Genomic DNA, 25,151 nt, shown 5'->3' with positions numbered 1-25,151 from the left:
TATCCTGAAGCTATTTTTCATAGATGATATCAGTGAGCAAAAATAGAGACACATGTCTGTTTGTTCTTACAATTCTGTCTTCAATGAAATTGTCAAGTAATTGCTATCACCCCTTACATTGGCTAATAGGCAGGATTTTGTAAATGACGTTCAAGTTCCATTCACCCATCCCTCCTGTACTTGGTGACCAACTTTGTTTGCTGGGCCCAGATTTTAAGATTCTCATTTGCATTCAGATCCCTCCAGGGGCTCTTTCCTCCCATCTCTGTATCTCCGCATTAACCTGTAGCCCTTCAACCCTCTGGATCTCTGTGCTCTTCCAATCCTGGGTCTCTTGCCCATCTCCACTTCCTTTGTTCCACACTGGCACTTTGCTTTCAGCTAAATTGGTCCGAAGCTCTGGAACTTCCCCACCTCCCCAAACTTTTTTACCTCTTTGTCCTCTTAAATCCCAACTCATGTGCCATAATATCTGTCTTTGGGTTAGTATCACACATTGATGAAGTTCCTGTAAGGCAGCTTTGGATGATTTTCTAGATTAATGGCTCTACATATGCAAGTCATGGAGAGAGAGGTAGCACAGAAAAAGCTCCTTGGCCCGTGGAGTTCACACTAACCACCCATCTACGTGACTCCTGCATTAATCTTTTCTCCCCACATTCGCATCAACTCCCCCCAGATTCTACCACTTACCCACACATCAGGAGTAACCTACAGTGGACAAATAACCCACCAACCTTCACATTTTTGGGATGTGGGAGGAAACCGGAGCATGGGACACATGGGGGGGGGGAGTGGGGTGGGGTGGGGGTGTATGGTGGGGGCGGGGGAACCCACACAGACACAGGGAGAACGTGCAAACTTCACTCTGACAGCCAAGGTCAGGATTGAACCCATGCCTCTGGCATTGTGAGACATGAACCCATGTCTCTAGCACTATGAGACAGCTGCTTTACCAGCTGTGCCACCCTATCTTTGTTAATATGTGGTGCGGAGCGGAACTCCTGCTCTTCCTGATCCCATGTGGAAATCAAAAAGATTTTTAAAAATTGCTTTGTACACATGTCACTGAAAATTACATGTAGCTGCAGCAGGCAATTAGGAAAGCAAACAGTATGTTGGCCTTTCTTTTAAGAGGATTTGAGTACAACGTATGTTTGTAGGACTGAGGGAGCACGGTAGTATAGGAGGCACTGACCTTCTTGTGTGAAGCCAAACCTCAGCTCCACCTGTCCATCCAAGTGGATACAAAAGGCACAGTATTCAGGAGCAGTGGAGTCCTCCTGGAATCCTGGTCAATACCAGTCCATTATACCAGTATAATTGCTTGCCGTATCACTGAGCAGGTGGTGAAACCTAGCGACAGTTCCAGCCAGCCTGCACATCATAAAGGAACATAGAACATAGAACATAGAACAATTACAGCACAATTCAGGCCCTTCGGCCCACAAAGCTGTGCCGAACATGTCCCTACCCTGGAAATTACTAGGCTTACCCATAGCCCTCTATTTTACTCAGCTCCATATACTGATCTAACAGTCTCCTGAAAGACACTGTCATATCAGCCTCCACCACCGTTTCCGGCAGCCCATTCCACGCGTTCACCACTCTCTGAGTAAAAAACTTACCCCTGACATCTCCTCTATATCTACTCCCCAGCACCTTAAACCTATGTCCTCTTGTGGCCACCTATTCAGCCCTGGGGAAAAGCACCTGACTATCTACCCTATCGATACCTCTCATCATCTGATACACCTCTATCAGGTCCCCCCTCATCCTCCGTCTCTCCAAGGAGAAAAGGCCGAGTTCCCTCAACCTGCTTTCATAAGGCATGCTCCGCATCCCAGGCAGCATCCTTGTAAATCCCCTCTGCACCTTCTCGATTGCTTCCACATCTTTCCTGTAGTGAGGCGACCAGAACTGAGCACAGTACTCCAAGTGGGGTCTGACCAGGGACCTATATAGCTGCAACAATACCTCTCGGCTCCTAAATTCAATTCCCTGATTGATGAAGGACGATACACCGTATGCCTTCTTAACCACACAGTCAACCTGCGCCACCACTTTGAGCGTCAAATTCATTCTTTGAATTGAGTAGTCCTGACCCTTTCCCTTGTATTTTTATTAGTGGACTTCCATATTCTGCATTACCATTTTATTTGCCCACACATTATTTTAAATTTGTTTTGTGTTATTGTATTATGATTAATTAATTAAATAATTTCTGATTTGGGGGCTGGGGACCCTGGATTTGGGCGTTTGTTAGTTAAGCAGGGAATCTGTAGGCACAGTTTAAGATCGTTCTTGTTTTCTGTGATCCCAGCTTGGGCTCAGTTCTCAAGGATCATCCTCGCCTCTTGGGTACCTTGGCTTTTCTGCTGGCGCTTTGCGGACCAAGATATTGAAAAACGTGTCACTTCAAGGTTAGGTTATGAATTAGCTGGCAGTGGGAAAATTATCCCTCTTGTGTTCATTTATCTCATTACTGGAGATTCAGTCTCACTGTACCCTGCCACTTTGATGTGGCTCACGAGTTCATTATCTTGGTCTGGTTCCACTCACCTTTATTGCGATCTGTGCCTTATTCCAGACTCCATATCTTAATAGGGTGGGAAACTGTGTTTGTGGAGGGTTTTGCCTAGTGGGAGTGTTGGCTACTGTTGTGTACTGTTAGGTTTAGGGGAAGGGGCTAGGGGAGGTGGTGGTGAATTTGGGATCCGGGTGTAAGTGTTTGGGGGGAATGTATGTGAATGTATGTGGGATCAGGAGGGTTGTCTGTTGGCTGGTTTATGTCAGGCATTTGTCTGTGATACCACTGTTTGTATATAAGGATGTATGTATGACGGCGGGGGGTGGAACGTGTAATGTGCTGTGTAGGGGGAGCAGGCTGAGGCCCGGGTGTAAGTGTTTAGGTGGTAGGTACAGGAGCATATGTGGGATCAGAAGGGATGTCTATTGGCTGGCCTGTGTGAGGAAGCTGTCTGAGAAATTTGGATCTGTATATCGGGATGTATAAAGATAATGCTGGTAGTCATTACAAAAACAAATGACGTGACATGCAAGACAGCATGGCCCAGGGTTTTTGGATGGTGTATTGGACAAAAGGCAAGTGATTAGGTGTTCTGTGTCCATGAGAGACTCTCCTGACAAGATAAAGGCAGTGGCAGGAGCAGACGTGGGGATCAGTGCCAAAAGTCAAGGATCCATATGCAGAACCACCAAAAGTTCAGTGGCTCATATGTATATGGTCAATGTCCATGAAATCACCTCCACATGTCATACCTCACCAGACACTGTATGACATGCAGATTACTCCAGCCGGCAGCCATCTCTATCAATTCCCATTCATACTTGATGCCACACCTCAACCTGGTCATCCTGACACCCATATCTCAAAGCTTGCCCGTGCTGCCAGCTGTTCAACTGCAACAGCCGCAACACTCAAAATATTTGGACAACAATAGCTAAAGCAAGCCGCTGCACAACCAACAGCAGAAACAGCCAACTAGCGGGGGACAAGAGCACCAGCACCTCTGAGAGGAGGGGATGCTGCCCATGATTGGACTGTGCATCATTGAGGCCATGGCCAGCACCAAGTCTGAAGCCACAGAAGATGAGGGCATCATCCTACCTAATGTTTTTCCTCATCTTTCACTTTCCCTTCATACCACATCTCCTCTGCGCTATAAGCCACAGGTGGTGGAAGTACTGTGAATGCCAATTTGGCAGAAGTGGCACTAAATTAATATTGCTTACTGACTGGCTCCAAACTGATTTGCCTATTTTACATGCTGACAATAGGAATTGTCCTTGCAAGCACTAATCTCCAGCTCTGTGTGGTGGCCAGTGTGGCTTCTGCTACAAACGTGTGTCTGCTCATTAGGCACCATGTTAGAAATAAATTAATACCCACGGCACATGAACAATGAACACGATCCAGCAGGATTTTGCAGCTACCATCTGGCCATTATCTCTGCTGTTTGTTATGCACAAATTGTCTTCTGTGCTTCCTATATAACAGCAGAAGCTGCTTTTTGAAAGTATCTTATTTTAGAACATCTTGAGATCATGAAAGGTGCTATATACTGTAACTGCAGATCTTCTAAGGGAAGAACTGGAGCACAATGGTTTTAGCAAACCTTGTTTTATGGATTCCAAGGTGAAATGTAACACAAATCATAATGAGGCTTGTGATAAAAAGTCAATTGATTCCCTAAAGAAAAATAGTCTTTGGTAAATCTGCTACAAACGTAACAACAGTCCCATAACAACATGCACATCAAGAAGATTAAACTCTGACTTTCCACTGCCCTCTGAATTGATCTAACAAGACACCCACTTAAATCAAAAACGATTGCTTCAAGGAGGCAGCCCTCATCTACCTACTTAAAATGCACAATTTGTTTGTTCTAGGGGCGCTGCTGTGACTGGCAAGGCTGGCATTTAATACATACCCTTAACTGTAGGTGAACCATTCCTTGTGTCCTGACCAATGTTTATCCCTCAAAGAACATCTGTATGACAGATGATTCTTATAATGCAGTTTGTGGGACTCTGTTGCATGCAATTTGTGCTTCTTCCATTGCAAAAAGGTCTTTGATGAAAGTGTGGTCATTGACTCTGATGTGGTTGTGATGCCCTGAGATTGTGTAAGATCAAGTGTAAATACACATCCTATCTTATTTCAAAACATATTTGCCTTCTTGGTTTCTTCTTTGTTGTATCTAATTGCTGGCCAAACCTTTGGACAAGAGCCTTTGGGTCCAAAAAATAACCTTGGTTGGGCCATTGTTGAAGCACAAGTTAAATCCATGCTTCACTGATCATCATCAAAATGCAGAATAAAATTTAACAGGCATGAGCTTTCCTAGTAAAGATGCTTCCAAATTTTTATGCTAAACTAGAAACATTTTGGGCCACGAAGTCCATTGTGACCTTCCGGTTTCCTTACTACTCAACATTCTTTTCTCAATTAACATTATCTTGTTTTATTCTGTTCACCAGGTTGATTCCTGGGATCGGGGGGTGTATGGAGGGTTATCATAGGAGAAAACATGAAGCTAACTGGGCCTCTGGTGTGTAGAGTTCAGCAAAATAAGAAGTGAAACATACTAACTTCTTGGTGGGGTAGATGTATAGATGATGTTTTCCCTGGCTGGGGTGTGAGAATTTGGGGCCACAGTCTCAAAATGAGGGGTTTGCCATTCAGGACAGAAATTAAAAGAAACATTTTTTCACCCAGAGGGTGGTGAATCCTTGAAATCTCTACCCGGGAGGACTTGTGCAGCTGAGCAGCTGAGTACTTTAAAGTCAGAGATCGATAAGTTTTCAGATACTGGGGAAATCAACGGATATGGTATTGGTGTAGAAAAGTGGTGCTGACATAAAGGGTCAGTCATGATTCTATTGAAAGATGGAAAAGGGCATGAGGGGTCAAATGACCTCTTCCTGCTTCTATTACCTATGTTCTACTGCTTGTCTACCCTATGTTATTGATAAGCAATACAAATCTGGAGGAAAAAACAAGCTGCTGGAGGAACTTAGCGGGTCAGGCAGCATCTGTGGAGGTAAAGGGACTGTCAATGTTTCAGGTCGAGACCCTGCATAAGAACAGATACAAATCTGCACTGTGTCAGAAGAGATTATGTTATTGATAGAAAATATGTAGCATCAAAATGTTATTTTGTTTCCTGGTCACATGGCTTCAAAATCTTTTCGTCCATTTGTCCTTGTGTTGTTAACATGGCTGGCAAGGATAACACTTGAGTTGTTAACATGGATGAGAAGACTAAGTCCTTTCTGTAATTGCACTGAGGAAGTGACGGTCGGCATTCCACGAACTTGATGCAGTTCTCTTGGTTGAAGATGCTCCCAAGTTGGTCTCTAGTAAGGAATCTGGGGATATATAAGTGAAGGAATGGTGATGTTTGTCCATGGGATCTTCAGTGGAACTTGGACATGAGGATGTTCCTGTAATGAAAAGTATTTAGCACTATTCGTTCTAATATAAAGTTTGATAACAATTGTTTGTCTTTTTAGTGGGTTTGGTGCAATGGTAGGTGTTTTTTGTACTTACCCAGGTGTTCCAGTATTAAGTTGATATATTCAAATACTACACAAACAATGGTGAAAGAAAGGAGAGGAGAGGGGGCATAACAGAGCTATATTAACGTAGTGGCCCAGATCTTTCACTTTAGAGAGCAGATCAGCCTGAATCTACCAGTTTGTAAGCACTTAACTGAGTGCAGGCTTGGAATTACCGATCGTAGACAGAAGTATAGTCAAGGCTTCACCATTGCACAGTGCAAGTACTGAGGCCCTATTGAAATCAATGGGAGGAAACAGCTGTGGATTGAGAGGTAAACAAATCTTTTTATTTGATATTAGTAAGTTTAATTGTGTTGTGAATGTTCCCTAGTGTTTTAGTAGTTCTTTTAAATTTAATTGTTGAAATACTGTTTTTACTTTTGATAGTTCTCAGTCATTTTGAATGTTTGCAAAAGTCAAAGACATACAAAAGTTTTTATTTTCAGTGACAGCTTTAACAGCCAGTGAGCCTGGAGTTGGGGCCATTCTGGAAGCACTGCCATCCATTTGCATTGGGAGAGGCCAAGTGCTGCCCAATACTTTACCAATGAACTGGGAGCTGGTCTCCCAGCAGAAAGCTTCGCCTCCAACCACACTGGAAAGAACAGGATGATCCCAAGGCTCAGGATCAATCTTGTGGTCAGCAGCGCATCTGCCCCAGTTTATGGAATAGCACAGTGAACAGATGGTGTTCTCCAGGATCAAACCACTGAAGATAGACTGTGATAATGTGATGGGACGATCATGGTTGTCCCAAGGCATGGGGAAGATATGCTGAAGGATATCCCTCAGTACTACATATTTTAATGCATAGTACATAGTTTTAGCCAAGGCAAACGCTATGAGGAAACAGCAAGTTTTTATCAAATACTGATTACAGCAGCCATGTATCTAAATTAAATGGCAATAAATTGGACCTATTGTCATCTCTAATCCAGCAGAATGGTCCAATGCTGCTTTAAGGAGCAATTAGGAAAAATACAAACCCAAAGGAGGAGGTGGTATGGGTTTTGCTCAATGGAGCCCTCTGCCCACACTTGCAGCTGAGAAATGCAATCATCAGGGCTACAGCCCAAAGAACTTGGTGACTGAGAGGGTCCCAGAGCCTCCTGGTGAAGCCTTGATTGGCACCAAGGCCTGGGACCATGTAATCACCCTCCTGGATGGGCCAGAATCAGCCCCACCCAAGGAACTCCCCTGCAAATGTCTGACAGATGAAAAAACACCACATCCGGCAGTCAAAGCTGTCGAAGTTTCTCAAAGCTTCTGAAACTCCTGGACAATGTCCAACAAGAAAAAAGAATAAAAAATTAAAGAAAAAATTAATGTAGTTAAAAAGTTATTTTTTTTAATTGAAAGAAATAAAAATGCTTCAAATACTTAAATATGTAAAATATTATTGTAATTTACAAACTTATTCTTACCTTTCTCCTCCACTCCCTGAAATGAGTGAGCTTACCAGGTCTGACTTGGCACAAGATCCGTGAGCTGACTTCTCAGCTTGAGTGCTGAGGAATTTCAGTATGTTCATGATTTACTGCTGGATTGCACACAGATTCTAGTGCTTGGCCATCAGCAGAGCTTGGCCGTCAGGTTCGGGACTTCCATGTTCGAGCCGGAGTCCCAAACCTGCTGGCAGTCACAAGAGTAGGTTTTGGAACTGTTGTCATTTCCCATCAACTTCCAACCCTTTGGAAGGCTCAAGAGGTGAGTGTCAGGGACAGCTGGGTGGACATGGAGAGGGAGAGAGAGGGAGAGAGGGAGGGGGAGAGGGAGAGGGAGAGGGAGAGGGAGAGAGAGAGGGAGAGAGGGAGAGGGAGAGGGAGAGGGAGAGGGAGAGGGAGAGGGAGAGAGGGAGAGGGAGAGGGAGAGAGGGAGAGGGAGAGAGGGAGAGGGAGAGGAAGAGGGAGAGGGAGACAGAGACAGAGAGACAGAGAGACAGAGAGAGCATGAGAGAGCATTTAGGTGCAACTTCCAGTGTGTGGAGCCAAACTTGTAGAAACAGGGTTGGCAATGGTGGAAACAATCTAAAGGTAGAGCAGGCTAATGATCTGGGTCCATGAGGAAAATCTAGGAAATAAGACAATTAGTACTGTGATTTATGGAAGAACTAACCAAGAAAGCTCTCACTTCTGTAACAGTTGGCACTGCTATGTGACTGTTAAAAGAGTCATGAGCTTCACACACCTTGTCATCCTCTTCAGACTGCTCTGAGCCGACTTTGGGCCCAATTTCCAGTTTAGAAGTTCCTTTTGCCTTTGGCTAATTAAGGCTAGAAATCCTGCAGTCTGGATGGCAGAGCTTGTTCAGCTTAAAACACACCAGGGGCTGTTTCCACACACAAGGTTAGTTGTTTAGCTTTGACTTACAAAATCCAACACAGGGGTCATTTCACATCTCCCGGAAAGTCGGCTGGAATAGTTAATCCTTTGAGCATTCCTTGTTCCTTATAGTTTTCCAGAATGGGCCCCTCTTATACCTTCTAACATTATTCATGTTCCACTTTCTTCTGACACAAAATATCAGAATTAGGAAGAATGCATGAGTCATTGACAACTTCGTCAACCTGCAGAGCTCATCCAATTCCCCCTTTCCTCAAAACCAAAAAGAATCCTTGAGAATGGTTCCTTATTTACCAAAATTGATGTTCTCATTATCCACAGGGTTTCCTTTTAACGGGAACCCTGTGCTCAAATGCAAGGAAAAACAAAATAAAGGAAAATAACAAAGAGCTTCAATGAAAGTGGCACAGCTAGTAGGGCTGCTGCTTCTCCGCTCCAGTGACCTGGGATCATTCCTGAAGTCTGTCTGTGGAGTTTGATGTTCTCTCTATGACTGTGTAGGTTTCTTTCTGGTGCTCTGGTTTTCTCCTGCATCCCAAGAAGTGCAGGTTGGGAGGTTAATTGTCCACTGTAAGTTGTCCCTAGTGCACAGGTGAGTGGTAGAATCTGGGGGAAGTTGATGGGATAGTGGTGAGAATAGGTTACAAGGGAATGGGATAGCTCTGTGAGCCAGCATAGACCGGATGGGAAAAACAGCCTTCTTCTATGTTGTATGGAAATATGGAAAGAGGTGAAACCTGATTTTACTTTGAAAAGCTGTGGTTATAAATATTACTGGGATCAGACAATAAAATCAAATCAATCATGAATGGAAACTATTGTGCTTTTATGCTTTGTATTATAGTTATAAAAGCAGAAACAACAGGAAATTACCTATACTCCTGCCCAACATCCCACAAATAAAATGAAATGACTTGGACAAAAATTTCATCATTGTGCAATCAACTGAGAGAAGGAGGGCTTTGGTTCTCGTATCCCTCAGAGAAGGATATCCCATGACCTGGGGGCAATCATTCACTCTGTGGAACTCATTTGCTTCAGTAATTATGTGCCTGGTACCTGACATATTGCAGCTGAACAGAAACAATCCTAATTTACAATGGAACAACTTGAATGATTGCTAAAGAGTTTCAACTGGAGTCCTTGAGAGGAACTCTGAAACAGTGACAGCACTGAAAGATTGCTGCAGGACATTTTTGCATGATGTACATGGTCATTGCAGGTTTTTGGGGGGAAAATATTTAATTAACATCTTGTTAGCTAAACTAAAGATCCAGTCCTTATGTCACTGATGCTGTAGTGTAGACTAGCTGAAGGATTACTGGAGAAGAGAGGGGGGTGGGGAGCTGGGGGTTGGGGGGGTGAGCGGTGGATTTGCGAGAAGTGTATATAATGACGAGTGGTCTGCACAGAGTTGGAGATGATTCCCTTTAATGGAGATATTGAGTACTAGAGGACACAAGTATAACATAAAGGGAAAGAAAAAAGTGACATAAGGAATAACATTTTTAGTGATCCCTGCAAAATGAGATGGGGATGAATTAAGAAATAGGTGGAAGGACTGTTAGTTAAATATGATTTTTATCCCTTCATTATTTGCCCAAAGCAGGATACGATAGATGTTTTGGAATATTACTATGTCCTGAGAATGAAATTATAAAGCTTAACTGGGACAGCAATCCAGTCCCCCTTTGGTACCAACCCAGCTGGAAACATCTGACAACTACATAAAGAAAGCTAACTGAGAAGGGTATAGATGCTTATAAAAGATGAAGAACTCTAAGCTTTGATTTTTCTTTTATCAACTGTCAGGAGATAGTGTGAGGAAAGAACAAATAGGTCGACATCTTCCAGGACCCTGCATCCCATGTTTATGCAGACTTTGACTTTTCATCATTGTTGCCTCCTCACCTGACTTTTCTATCATCCTTAAAACATGGAAGCAATAACACTTATTTCAACTTGAGATGGAAAGGTACAATACAATTCAAAGACGAAAGCCAACACTTCTGGGTCATACTAAATCCCAGCAAGTTCCTTAGCAGTGGGGCACTGCCATACTTGCTGAGTTTGGCTGGACTCGCATGACGATATGATTGAATCTCAGCCATCCTGTTCAATCGGCTAGCAAGGCACTTAGTTGCTTCAAGGAATTGCACCACCTTTGCAGGGCATCTAAGAATACCAGAAAATAAAAAAAAACAGCAAATGTTGGAAATCTGAAACAAAAGCAGATAATGCTGGAAAGACTCAACAGGTCAGGCAGCTGCAATAGAGAGAAACAGTCAATGTTTCAGGTTCAGGATCTGTCAGATCTAAAGATGCTAACCCAGCTGGGAACATCTCAGATATTAATAGTTAAAAATAAGTTCAAGTAAAGTGCTAATTTTGATCAAAAATATTTGCATATGTTTTCTAACATATCACTAACAAATATATAAAAAAGGTTAAAGTTCACATTCCTATATCATGCAACTGTGAGTATGGAGATCACAGGCCCAATGAAGTCTTTTACAGATTGTTTGCTTACTAATCATGGTTTGTTACTAAGGTAATGGATAAAAGTGTGTTAAAGTAGGTGACAGGGCAGGCAGGATTTTGTACGAAAAGGGGAAAGAGATTTTCCAATTACTGAAATATGAGATGGAAATGAATTAAAAGAATAGAGGGAACTTTTAATTAAATATGATCCTGATCATTATTTGGCTAAAAGCAGGACACAATAGGAACTGATCTCCCTTGAATATTTGCTGTTAACAGTAAAAGAGGCCTAATTAATTTTTCAAACCAACCTACCTGACAGTGAGTCAACACAATTATTAAAACCGTTTCTTTTTGTCCTGGTCACAATTGCTAAATGTTCTAACAGGTGTTAGGAAATGACAGGCATAGTAAAGCATTCCAAACCAGAGAGTTGTTCTATACATTAGCAGGGAAGTGGGCCCCTTATCGTAATCCATAGCAACTGGAGGATTGCTACTTTGCCCTGCCATTTATCTGGTTATAAATTGCTTTATGTGACAAGGGCTTATTTATGTGGTGTGTTAAATAAAACTCTTTCTGGATAGGCTAATATTTGCATCAGGAATATCACTAGAACAATATTCATTGATTCAATCATCTTATCTCCCTAACCACCTGTCCATCTGTCAGTACAGAGAGGACGCCGGACAGATTTTTTCAGCGTGTTGATAAGATATTTTGGGTGATCAGTAGTGATAGTGGAATTTTTCATTGTTGTGAATCAGGTGAAAAGTCAAGAAATGATGGTCAGCCTTTGCAGATTCAACACTTCTGACCAACATTTTCTTTTGTACCCACTTTACTGTGTGGAGCTGTCACCATTGCAAAGTGTCACCTTATTACCCATGACCATGGTTTCCTTCCAATCCTCATTTACAGTGCTGTTTAGGTGAATGTCAAAGTGGAAAATTATCCATTGGGATGCCCGTAGAAGTGAGCAATGCTAACTGCAAATGTTGCTGCAGAAAGTCACCCACCACCCACATTGTAACCAGAACTTAGAAGGATCAGTTAACACAAGAAGGGAGTCACAATAAATTCTTATTTACTTAACCACTTCAAAAGGTGCAGCTCGTGTTTCAAAGATCCCTTCACTTCCTCATGGATCTAACAGGGAAAACTCTAGCTACTCCCAAATGGGAACGGAAAAGAATGGCGTGCACTGATGAGTGGAAATGTAATACTGCGTAGCAGCCGTGTGTTCCTCAGAGAGCACTGCCATCTGTAAAATGCTTGATTGTGGAAAGCTGGACTGCCACTTGCCAAAGCATGGACAGACCACAGTTCGGCAAGTGGTTCCAGACAGACTGATAATAGAAAAGTTGCAAGTGCTTACTTGTAAGTTTCATTCATTCTGGGAAAAGGCCTTTTTTGTGCTTGAACAAAGTAAGCACTTGATTACTTATAGGAACCAATATTGCATGTGACAACTTCCATCCTCCCACTAAGACTAGGGCTGATGCTAGTGAGTTCTGCCTCCACGAGGACTTCCATCCCTTCAGCCTACCACCTGCCACCCTCCAGAAGGTCTTGCTAAGATCAGAATCTCATGGCACATAGAACAGTGGGTGGCACTGGTTTTCCCTAGTATCACTGAATGACTCCTGCAGAAAAAATACTTTTGGAATACCATTCAGATATAGTTAAGTTTTTCTGTCCTCAGTTGCAACCACATCTCTGAATCATTTCAGATATCTTGCAGTAATCCAAGTAAACAACATCCACTGACTCTCCTTTGTCTATCCAGCCAGTTACTTCCTTGAAGAATTCCAACAGACTTGTCAGGCAAGATTTTCCCTTAAGGAAACCATGCTGACTTTGGCCTAACCTATCATGAGCTTCCAAGTATCCCTAAGCCTCATCCTTAGTAATGGACTCTAACATTTTACCAACCACTGAAGTCAGGCTAACAGGCCTATAATTTCCTGTCTTTTGCCTCCCTCCCTTCTTAAAGAGTGGAGTGACATCTGCAATATTCCAGTCCTCTGGAACCATTCCTGAATCTAGTGATACTTGAAAGATCACCATTAATGCTTCCACAATCTCTTCAGCTAACTCCTTCAGAACCCTGGGGTGTAGTTCATCCAGTCCAGGTGACTTACCCACCTTCAGACATTTCAGCTTCCCAAGCACCATCTTCTTAGTAATAGCGACTGCACTCACTTCTGCCCCATGACTCCCCCGAATTTCTGGCACATTGCTGGTGTCCTCCACAGTGAAGACTAATGCAAAATACTTATTCTGTTCGTCCGCCACTGCAGATCCTGTGGATAATAAGGTTCATAAAATTATTATTTTTTTTAATTATTTAAAGCTTTTGCTAATGTAGCTTATATCCAAAATATTACTGACCCTGGCAGGGCTTTATTTTGAACTGCCGTTCACTAAGTGATACTTAATGATTTAATTTACAAAGCCAGGTAGGATAGATAAAGCTTGTATTCCTTCGAGCATTGATGATTAAGGGATTATCTAATCATGGTTGTTAAAACTATAAAAGCAGTTGATGGAGTAGATAGAGAGGAACCTTTTCCATTGGTGGTTGAGTCCAGAACAAGTAGTGTGACTTTCAATTTATAGTATGCTTTTGAGGGGCAATGGCTTCTTTATATTAAATGAGGTTGAAAGGAGAATAAAGAGAAAACTCATATTTCTCACAAGGTAAAAGGAGGCCATTCAGCCCATCAAGTCCATGATGGCTCTTAGAGCAATTTCATCAGTCCCATTCTTCCTCTTATTCTGTCTCACACACCCATCAACTCCCCCAGTTTCTCTCCCAGCGACAGTGGCCGGTTAACCTACCAGCGTGTCTTTGGGATGAGGGTGCATCTTGTCACAGGGACCACATGCAAACTTCACACAGACAACACCTGAGGTCAGGATTGAACCCAGGTCATTGGAGCTGTGCAGCAGCACCACCACCTGGTGTGCCACTGTGCCATTCTGTGCAGAGGGTAATGGGAAGCTTCTTTCCCAAAAAGGTAGTTGAGGTGTGCGTTTGGTGTGGAGGAGTGTGAGGTATTTTTCGAAACTGAGTTGGATAGATAAAAATATTTTTATTACATTAGGAGTTTCAGAAGTACAGAAACATGGAGTATGAGTGCAGTTGGAATACAGGTCAGCAATAATCTCATTGAAATAGGCGACAGAATTGGTGGTCAACCGAAGTCCTGTTTTCACATGCCAACCCTGCTCCTTGTTCCTAATCTGCATGGCTGAGTGGAGCTTAGGTGATTCACCATTAAAGAAAGGTGCCAAAGGAAATGGGTTGGAATTATGGAATTGTTATCCCAGGGGAAGCCATTCAGCTCATCAAATCTCTGCTAACTTCTGGAAGTGCAAAGTCTCATCTCTCACTCTTTCCCCATAGCTATTCAGTTTCTGCTCTGTCAAAAGCCTGTCCAACTATTTCTTTTGAATTCCTGATTGACTCTGTCCCCACTTTAAGGCAGTGAATTCCACACCATAATTACTTCCATAGATACAAAGTTCTTCCACACATCCCCCTTATGTCTTTGCCCGAAATTTTAAATCTGTGCTCCATGGTCCTTTACCATCTACCCATAGGAATAACTTCCCTCCATTTAATTTACCTAAACCCATCACAATCTTGTATATATCTATCAAACCTATTCTCAGCTGACTTTGTTCCAAAGAGAATAACCCCAACTTCCCCACTCTAACTATGCAACTGAAAGAAATGATAATATAATACTCTCTGTGTCTACAAGATATTCAGCAGCTTGTGTGAGGCCTGAAATTTGTTTTAGGGTGTGAGGAAGCGGGTACCTGGGTCATCAAATAATCATCTTCAACAATGTGTATTGTGGGGTTATGGACATGCACGCATACTTGCATAGCATTGAGAAGTTTCATACATGCTATTTAAAAGCTAGCAAATTTAACTTGCTCTGCACACCCCAGTTCCTGTGTAGTAGTATATTTCCCACACTGTTACAGCATCAAAAGCTTTCCCGGGTTAGGAATCATGGTGTCAGATGTAGAATAAAACTCTCACTAATCTGTGCCTGAGACATGTTGTTATCTTCACCTCAGACCAAACATCAGTCATCTACAAGGCTTCCCATTGTCCATTCAGTGCCAGCTTATGTTATACTGTAGACTTGTATTCACTAGAAACTTCACTGAAACCACCAAATCATACAGAATTCTTGCTGAGGTGGGGAGGTGCCATTCATGCTATCAGTGTAGGGTTAGATTGAGTTGTAAATCCTTCAAGTTAAATACCAATCCACCCAGTCCCTGTTCAGGCATGTTTTTCTTACAATGGAGTACTGCCATCCTCCAATTTATGAATCAGAGTAAAATAATAGGAGGAGAAAATTGCTGGTTTCCTTCAGACGTTCAGTTTTTTCTATTGTACTGCAGCAATGGTATTACAATACTTAATAAGGAAACTTTATTAACAGAATACTTCAATGCCACTTAATATATACCTACTGCATAGGATAATCTCCAATCATCCAACAGCACAATGGAGCACGCAAATCCATCATAATAGAGGCTTTTGCATTCTTTCTTGCTTCGTGTCAATTACACTCCAGTGGTACCATGTTGCTTTTCCATTCAGTACTTCAATTTGTATTTTTTTATAGTTTCATTTCATATATTGGTGGAATATTTGATGAAAATATATGAAGATTTCCTTGAAGTGGAAAGGGGCAATTTTTCTAATGAAACCACATTTCTCTTAGAGAGACAATAGACACATAGATGTAAACTATTATAACAGGAGTTCTTTGCTGAGACCCAGGTACATGAAATGTAACATGAGTGACCCAGTATGATTGTTTATTTCAGCACAGCAGCAGCAGCAACAAATGGGACTAACTCGGGTGGACACCTTGGTCAGCATGGATGATTTGGGCCAAAGGGCCGATTTCCGTGCTGTGGAATTGTATGACTATTAATAGAATAAATTATCCTAAGGTGACTCTTAAAAGTGTTATCGAATTACATTTGATGCTGACCCAATGTAGTGATGTAAGTATTGGTGAGTATTGTAAGTTACTTTTTCTTCTCTTCTTCTCTTCTTCCCTTTCCTAGCCTCTTTTTTTCAACCATTTTTGTTTCCTTTCTTTCCCTACCTTCTACCCATCCGCCTGTGGATCTGCTCTCCCCTCTTCCCCTGCATCTGCCTATCACTATCTCTTACCTGCATCTACTTATCACCACCTCGTGCCCACCCCACCTCCCGTCTTTTGTCCACCTATCACTGCTCTGCTTTTCCCTCCTATATATTGGGCTTCCCTTTTTCCTATCTACAGTCCTGAAGAAGGGTCCTGATCCAAAATGTTGACCGCCTGCTTTTCTCCACGGATGCTGCCTGGCCTGCTGAGTTCCTCCAGCATCATCGTGTTTTTCATATGTATTGGTGATCCCAGGTTTTAAAGATAATCCTAGAGAAGAGGAGAGAGGTAGGGAGATTCACTGAGGGAGTTTTAGAGCTCGGGGTCTTGGCGGCTGATAACACATCTACCAATGGTGGTGTCAAGTCATGATACACTGCAGAAGGTGTATCATGACTTGACCCCACCATTGGTACAAAGAGAACAGAATTGCAGAGCTTGCAAAAGCTGCAGTGAGCATTGAAAGAGATATCCAATTCATCCCACTTCCACACTGTTCTATATTTTTTTTCTATTTTAAATAACCTGCAATTACATTTTGAAAATTGCTGCTAAATCTGCTTCCATTGGCATTTTAATCCTGATCACAACTCGATATGTTAAAAAACAACTGCCTCCCCTCCTTTCTTGTTCTTCTGTCAATTATCTGGACCTACAATTATCCTTATTAATTGTCACACATTACAGAATGGGCCTCTGATGGCAATGAAAAGGATTTCAAAAATAAACCTGATAATGCTGACGGAAGGTAATGGGACAAATTATAGGGCCACTTTTGTGAAATTATTTCCAACTAAAATGAGATGAAGTTCTGACTATTAGATACAATTTGAATTTGAATCCTTTGAAAAGTGGATTTTTTTGCTTACAGGAAGTTAATGTAAATTCTTACATTGTAGAAAGATATCAGGGAAATACGTAAGTGCTGTTGATTTTGTTTTAGAGAATATTTTAGGAATGGTGAAAGCTTTTCAAGTATTGAAATGTTTCTTGAGTATCCACAGTGGGAGTAACACGGTGAAATTCTAAAGAAGAGCCCTTAAGAAGTGAACTTAGAGCAAAGCTTTTCTCTGAAGGGTCTAATTGAGTTGTTGACAGATTTAGTTAGGACGCGATACCAGAAAGTCGACACTTTGCGAACTCGTCTGATACAATGAAACTCCTGTATAATGTGGGATAAGGGAGCCAGCTGGTTTGTGCTCTGCCAACTCAGAGACTAGTGGGACACAGGCCAAAACAAAACTCTATCTAACAGGCTATGTTTTCCAAATGTGCCCTTGCCAATTCAGGTGCTGATTGGTTGTGCCAACAATCTATTGCATACATTGAAAGATGAGTGATAATCTTTGCTCTCCAAAGAGGTTCAAGAATTATCTGCAACCTTCAGACCCTTCAGACCTTGCTGAATTATTTGAATTTGGTCTTTAAATGGTCCTATCCTGATAATGAAACAAGGAATGTGGCCTTTATTTTAAAATATAACCTTGTTATTTTATAATCTTCTGTAGTATACCTCAATTTTGAAGCTATTCATTCAGCATAGTTCAGGTGAAGGTGAATACTTTTACTCTCTGATCCATTTGAAAAGGATTGCATCCGTTCACATTGAGCTAAAGAACCTGTTATAAAGAGGAGTGAAGAGGTTAGACATTCGCCAGTCTGTCTAGGAGCAAAAGAGAGCTCACGTTACCACAATATAAAAAACATGTGCAATAGAAGTAGGAGCAAGCCATTTGGCCCTTGTGACTGTTCTGTCATTCAGTAAGATCATGGCTGGTATTTTACTCCTGACCTGCTTCCCTACACCAGCTCTATATCCCATGAATCCCTTAATATCCAAAAATCTATCTATCTCTGTCTTGCACACACCCACATATAGAGTCTCCTCGCCCTCTTGCTGGAGAATGTTGCGACTGCTGAACTGAGCCACACAGGAGCTGTATATGGGAGACATAAAAGGTCTTTATTCAGCTCAGCTGATCTTCTGGAGAATCTATTTTTCCTCTTCCCACACAAAGTTTTTTACTTTTCAAATACAAAGACAAACATAAGTGATCAACTTTCAATACCTATAATTACCTACTTAACTGTAACATTTTGAATGTAGACAGGTAACAGCAGAATTACCTATTTACAATGGGGACACATCCCAACTAGCAGAACCCCTTTGAATATTTAAAGAGAAACAAAGGACTGCAGATGCTGGAATCTAGATGAAAAACAGGATGATGCTGGAGGAACTCAGCAGGCCAGGCAGCATCCATGGAGAAAAGCAGGCGGTCAACCCGCCTGCTTTTTTCCACGGATGCTGCCTGGCTTGCTGAGTTCCTCCAGCATCATCGTGTTGAATATTCAAATACTGATGGCTGGTCTGAGACCTTCTGAGCACAAATACTCAGTCACCCATAGTATACCTCTTTTGTTCCAGTGTTGAGGGATGGCTCCCTGAATATACAAATAGCCAGAATATTAAGTGACAAAACAGACATGTCCTGAATTGTGCCTTAACTGGAAGGGATATGCCTCCAACTATGTTTTAATACAGGAGATGACCACTTACTGGCTTCTCTGATCTCATCACGAAGGTTTCAATGAGTGCCAATTTACATGAACATTCATCCATTGTCTTTCCCTGTTTAGTTATAAAGGTAAAGAAACAGAATGTCCCATGCCCAATGATTGGTTTCAATGGCCTTCAAGTATCAGTGGAAGTTGAATTGTGAACAGGTTTTATTTCCTGAAGACTGGTTCTCATTTTAATTAATACCTGTCCATATAATTTTGTCACTCCAGAATAATCCCTAACAGAGAATTCCAAAGATTCACTAGCCTCGGAATGAACTATCCCTTATTTTGAATTTGTGATCCCTGGTTCTATCCACTCTCATCCAGGGGTAAACATCATCCTGCATCTACCCATAAGAATTTTGTATGTTTCATTGAGATACCTCTCATTCATCTGGAGAGAATAGGCCTAGCCTACCTAACCTCTTCTCATAGTACAGTACCTGCATCCCAGGAATCAACCTGGTAAATCTTGGCTTCATTGTGTGTCATAAGTTTTCTTACCTTAGTACGGAAACTAGACTTGTGTACAATATTCCAGGTACAGTCTCTCCAGAACTCTATATAATTGCAGCTAGATGCCCTTACTCTTGTATTCAAATCCTCCTGCAATAAAGGCCAATGTATTACTTAGCTTCCAAGTTTCTTGCAATATCTTTCATTAACTTGTGTACAAATACCCCCTGGTTCCTCTGAAGACCAACTCATTTCATTTTCTCATATTTGAAAGATTCTATTTTTTATTTTTATGCCAAAAAGTGGATGACCTCAGATTTTTCCACATTATATTCCATCTGCAAAGTCCTTGCCAATCAGTTAACACGTCTATAATCCCTCTGAAATGCTTTTGTATCTTCCCTCCTCTCACTGTCTGGAACTGTACAAGAGGCAGTGGTTAAGAGGGAGTAATAGTTTTAACGGGGTCTGGGACATAAAGTGGAGGTGAGAGTGGGATGGAGCAGATCTGTAGTTGCAGACATATGGTGAATGGGGGGCCAGAGACTCTGAAAGTGGATTGGAAATGTCTTTTGCAGAGATGAACAGAATGTCTTAAGGTCTGGAGAGAGAAGGGTACCTGGTTGGATAATTGTACAAGGTAGTGATCAGAATGACCCTTCAGTGAGACAGGTCTTGGAAGTGACAATATTTTGGGGAATTTGCATGGAAATTAAGGAAGGCAATGAACTCAGGACAGAGAGCAAGGAGACCTGAGATGGACATTGAAATCAGCAAGAATAAGGCAACACCCACTACAGGGATTGAGGGAGGAAACTAGCAAAACTATTTTGGTGGGAAATGTTGATTGTCCTTGGGTGGCTGTTAGAGAATGAAGATTTTAATTGATGAAACAAAGTGAAGCACTCAAAGGAGAAGGAAGTACCAAAGAAGGGGAGAGTCAGACCAAGGAGTGAGTTGATGGAGGTACACTCTCACTGCAATGGTCAGAGAAGGTTAAATAGTAGAATGTTTGGTTGGTGGAAGGTTGTTTTAAGCATGAAGGTGTTAATGGGCAACATCTATGTTTCTATCAGCGCCATGTTATTAGTGCACTCAGCTGTAATAAGCTGTAATAATATAATGGCAATAACCTGTTGGAAAATGCAGAGAATGTTGATGATAGCGTCTACTGACACTTACACCATTTACTAACTGACAGAGTCTACACAGCCTTCAGGGTGGATCAAGTCAGACAAGATGGAGACTGGGGAGAGTAGACCCCCAGTGGGGATGCTGGCAGGAGGACCATGGATGAGGCAGTAGGGCTGTTTCAAGAAAGTTTCACCAACTTCTCAGTGTCAATTAGTAATGAGCAATAACTGCTGACCTTGCCAATGACAATCACACCCCAGAAATGAATAATGAAGAAAAAACAAACTCAGAGATGTTCAGTTTGATTCAACAATGCACACCAACACAGGAAACCAATCATTTCATCTTCCATGGCTCCTCCTTCACAGTAGGAAGGAGACTGCAACAAACAGGCTGCTCAAGTAGGTATATGTAAACCCAAGCATGGCTTTATTCAATGCCTCTTTCAGCCCACCATGCTTTGTATCACAGCACCTCTCATTCCCAATTGGCCTTGAGAAATTAGTGAGTCTTTTGAACCACTGCAGTCTTTCTGATGAAGGTACTCCCATGCTTCCAGGGACAATGAAGGAAAAAGGATATATTTCCAAATCAGGATGGTGTTTGATTTGGAGGAGAGCCTCAGGTGGTAGTGTTCCCATGGGCCTACTGTCCTTGGCTTGGTGGAAGAGGTCTTGGTTGCAGGCATGGTAGTGTAGCGGTTAGCATAACACTTTACAGCACCAGTGACCCAGGTTCAATTCCAGCCATTGTCAGTAAGGAGTTTGTACGTTCTCCCCGTGTCTGCGTGGGTTTCCTCCGGGTGCTCCGGTTTCCTCCCACATGCGAAAGATGTATGGGTTAGGAAGTTGTGGGCATGCTATGTTGGTGCCGGATGCATGGCGACACTTGCAGGCTGCCCCAGAACACTCTACACAAAAAGATGTATTTCACTGTGTGTTTTGATGTACATGTGACTAATAAAGATCTTACCTTTTCTACGTTGTGGGTTTGAGAGGTGCTGTTGGACTAGCCTAGGTCTTGAGGCTGCCACATTATGAAATAATATGAACCGCTTGGGCAGAAAGACTCTGGAATCAACCAGTTCCTTGCCACAGACCCTTATGCTCGGCTGCCTGGATTCAGCCTGTCAGTAAAACCTTCTTAACGATTTCTGAATAAGCTCTCTGGAGTTAACCAGCACCACTGGGATCAATGAGGTAATCCAGTCTACAGTTCTAGTGCTCAATGACTATTCAATGTCTCGTCATCGAGTGTTTTTCTTTGACTTAGAACACAGGCAATTACTGAATAAAAAAACTAAATAAGTAAGATCTTAGGACTTGACAACTGAATTTGGGCTTCAGTTGTCAAGTTCTAAGATATGAATTCCATCCCAAAACCTCTTTATCTGTATATATCTCTTTCTTCATTTAAGATGCTTTAACGTCAAGCTTTTAGTTATCTGCCCTAATATCTACTTCTAGAAATTGGTGTCAAATACTCCGTAAATTACTCTGGGGATGCTTATTACATTGTTGTTATTCTTTCCATGTAATTCCACACAGTGGATAGATGGTGATCTCACCAGCCAGATGTTGGTCTTTGAACAGCCGTTGGCTGAGAGTCTAAACGTGGAATTTAAAGCTCAGTGAGGTACATCAGCAGAGATTAGACACTGTATAACTAGAGATATTGGTTGCACCTGGATAAGAAACAGAGTACTCATTTTGGTGTAATGAACTAAACAACAGGTGCTTAGAGTCCACATCTGACTGTTGTAAGCGAGGATTGCAACCATTTGCAGGAATAATGAATTATGGCATCACAATTTTCACGACATAGGTAGCTCCTTCATTTCATTTTTTTCCAGTAATGACTCTTCTTTATCTATGTGGTTCAGTCAGTGCTGCTTTTGCCTCTGGAGTGGGTCTCAAGGAAGTATTTTATCACTGTGCAGTATGGCCAGTTCTCCATTTATGAAGGGGACACATTCCCAGAAAATGTTTCATTGAAAGAAAAATGCATTGTGCATATTTTGTTTTCTGTTGTATTTCTGTGGACAGAGAGTGGAACGCTACTTGTTACAGTAAAAAAATAGCTTCATAAATCAAAGGCCTATCCCCCCCAAAGAGTCACTGAGGTTATCGTGAGAATTCATAATTCAAGAAATACCTGTATTGGAGAAGTGCAGCAATTTCTGAGCTCCCTCCTTCAGAGAAGAGGTGAAACAAGCCCATCTGCCTGTGCAGGAGACAGGTTGCAGAAGACGAGGAAATGCTTGGGTAGAGGCACAGGGAGAGACCAATCAGCCCCTCAGAGTCTGCTCCTCCATTCTATGAGATCACCATTGATCTATAATGCAAACCACCTTTGCTTCCTATCCCTGGAGCCAATCTTAAGTTTGAAAACTTGTCCAGACCCTCAGCAGCTATTGCCTTCTGTCCATATTACTACAGCCTTTTGTGAAAAAAAAATTGTCTCCTGACTTCACTCCTGACAGCATAGCTAATGTTAAGAATGTGGCCCTTGTTCCCAATTCACCAACTAGAGGGAAGAGATTCACTGTATCTACCTTATCATATCCTTCCGGCATTTTAAATGACTTGACTAGATCACCCACAGTCTTCAAAGGGGATTGTGAAACAGGTTTTTACAACTTGTCCTTTTAATCCTTTTGAACGATATTGTAATTATGAACTTAGTGTCAAGCCTCCAGATCTGGCCGTGAGATCATGTGTTGTTTATGGTATTTGCTGTGCTTGCTTTAAGAGGAGGCACTTTCAGACGTCCTGAGGATTTGATAATATTTTTATTCTCTTTCCAATGTGGGTCTGCACCTATACAAGCAGCCACTTATTGAAGTTTTCTCTACTGGTAACAGTACTGTCTGTTATCAACAAGTTAACTGGCATCTTGGAGAGGTAGCTGGACCTTGGAGCATGTCAGAAATGTTTGTGTGTGATGACCAGGTCAGCTTTTTCTTTGCTATATACACTTCCTGTTTATTTTCAGCTAAAGCCCTGTGAGCCGCGTAGGATATTTTTACAAAGCTGGGTCAAAGTAGGAAATTATTCTGTTTCCAGTGGCTGAGCACAATCAGGCAGCCATTGGTGTTTGAGAACTCCTTTCGGTTAGGCCTGCCTGGAAATTTAATGACATACTAAAATGGGTGGGTGGCACTGCTTCTTGGGGCAACAAATACTTTGTGTTAGGGTCTGCCAGTGTAAAATTCTGCAGCATATAAGGTCTAAAATATTGTGTTGCAAAATAGGCTTGACAGTTAAAAGCCTCTCCTTCCTGCCTTCTGCCATTGCAAAGCCACAAAGGGAGAGGGATAATTTGTGGGTCCTGGAACTGGTGTCACAAGGGAGAGTGGGTCAGGTCAGATGATGGGTCAGGGTGTAAATTGTTGTGGGGGGGAGATGAGATTGGACTTCAGGGTTGAATTAATACATCAGAGGTGGGAGGGCAGAGGAGGCAATCGTTTACAGAGGTTCAAGTGAGTGTCCAGCGGTAGATCAGTGAGGTGAGTGAGTCAGACAAGGAACACATGGGCGAGGAATGGTGTTAGACGGTAGATTTGTGGAAGGATTGGCCAGGAGATCACTGGCAAGGATCAAGCAGGAAAAAGCTGTTGAGTTCTGAGCAGGGTTTGGTGAGGACCCAAGGGAGAGCTGCTGTAACAGTTGTTTTGAATAAAAATATGCTTTATTCATAAAGTTTGAAGATATATAATTCAGGATATTCATATGTTGGCCATTCAAAGCACAAGATTTACACTATATCAACATAACTTCAATTTTTCTTTCAAATGTATTCTATGAGTGATACGTCTGAGAGTTTTTTACATGGGTTCCAATCCCTCTGCTGATTTCAGACAGCTCCTTGCAGTGTATGACTAATGAGTTTCAGGAATACCAAAGTGCATCTTCCACTGAGTTGATGGTTTTCCAAAAGCAGTCAATGTTTGTCTCAGTGTGTGTCCCTGGTAATAGCCTGGAGAGCACAGAATCCTTTATTACACATCTGCTCAAGATGAACCTCGATAAAGACCACTGCTTTCTTTTCCAGACCTTGGCAGGCACAGAATCCATGGCCTCATCTGCACCACAGCCATCTCCAGGGTACTGTATGGTGGAATTGAGGCTGGAGCTGTGCATGAAGTATTTGACAGGGAGAGCCCTCCTCACCATTTGTCCAAGTGAGATCTTGGTTCTTGAACGAAAGCTCTGGTGATGAGACGATCTGTCAAATGACTTTTACAACCTGCTCAGGGAAACCATTCAACAGGATGCACCACCGCCTTCTCCAGCAGGGCCCTGACGGAATTCCATGTGGACCACTGCCTGATTGACTTGTGGTCAAACGTGTTCTTCTGCACAAATGTTTCTCTGAGCGTCAGGTGGTACAGCATGGACCAGCTGAAAGGAAGACTCTGTGGCAGAGTGCCAGACCCATCCTATGCAAAATTGGGGACAGATAGTAGTGAGCTTTCGGGAAGGAGAAGTGCAAACACATCTCATCCTTCTCCCTAGAGCAGACTTTGGATTAAAAAGACTCCAAGATAAAGTAGCTTTTAAACACAGAGAGCAATTCTGATCTGGAACTCACTGCACAGGTGAAAGAAGAATCAGTTAGAACGTAGAACAGTACAGCACAGCAACAGGCCCTTTGGCCCACAGTGCTGTGCCAAACTAATTAAGCTAATGACACCTAATCCATTCTGCCTGCACATTATCCATATCCCTTCATTCCCTGCATATTTATGTGTCTATCTAAGAGCTTCTTAAACGCCTATGTCATATCTGCCTAATTTTCAAGTACATGTATGCACAGGTGCAACGAAAAACTTACTTGCAGCAGCATCACAGGCACATAGCATCATATAAGCCACTCCAAGTGGCTTCCTGCC

The sequence above is a fragment of the Pristis pectinata genome, chromosome 4 (assembly GCF_009764475.1).
Source record: "Pristis pectinata isolate sPriPec2 chromosome 4, sPriPec2.1.pri, whole genome shotgun sequence".
Classification (NCBI taxonomy): Eukaryota; Metazoa; Chordata; class Chondrichthyes; order Rhinopristiformes; family Pristidae; genus Pristis; species Pristis pectinata.
Note: the sequence above shows the minus strand (reverse complement) of the source record.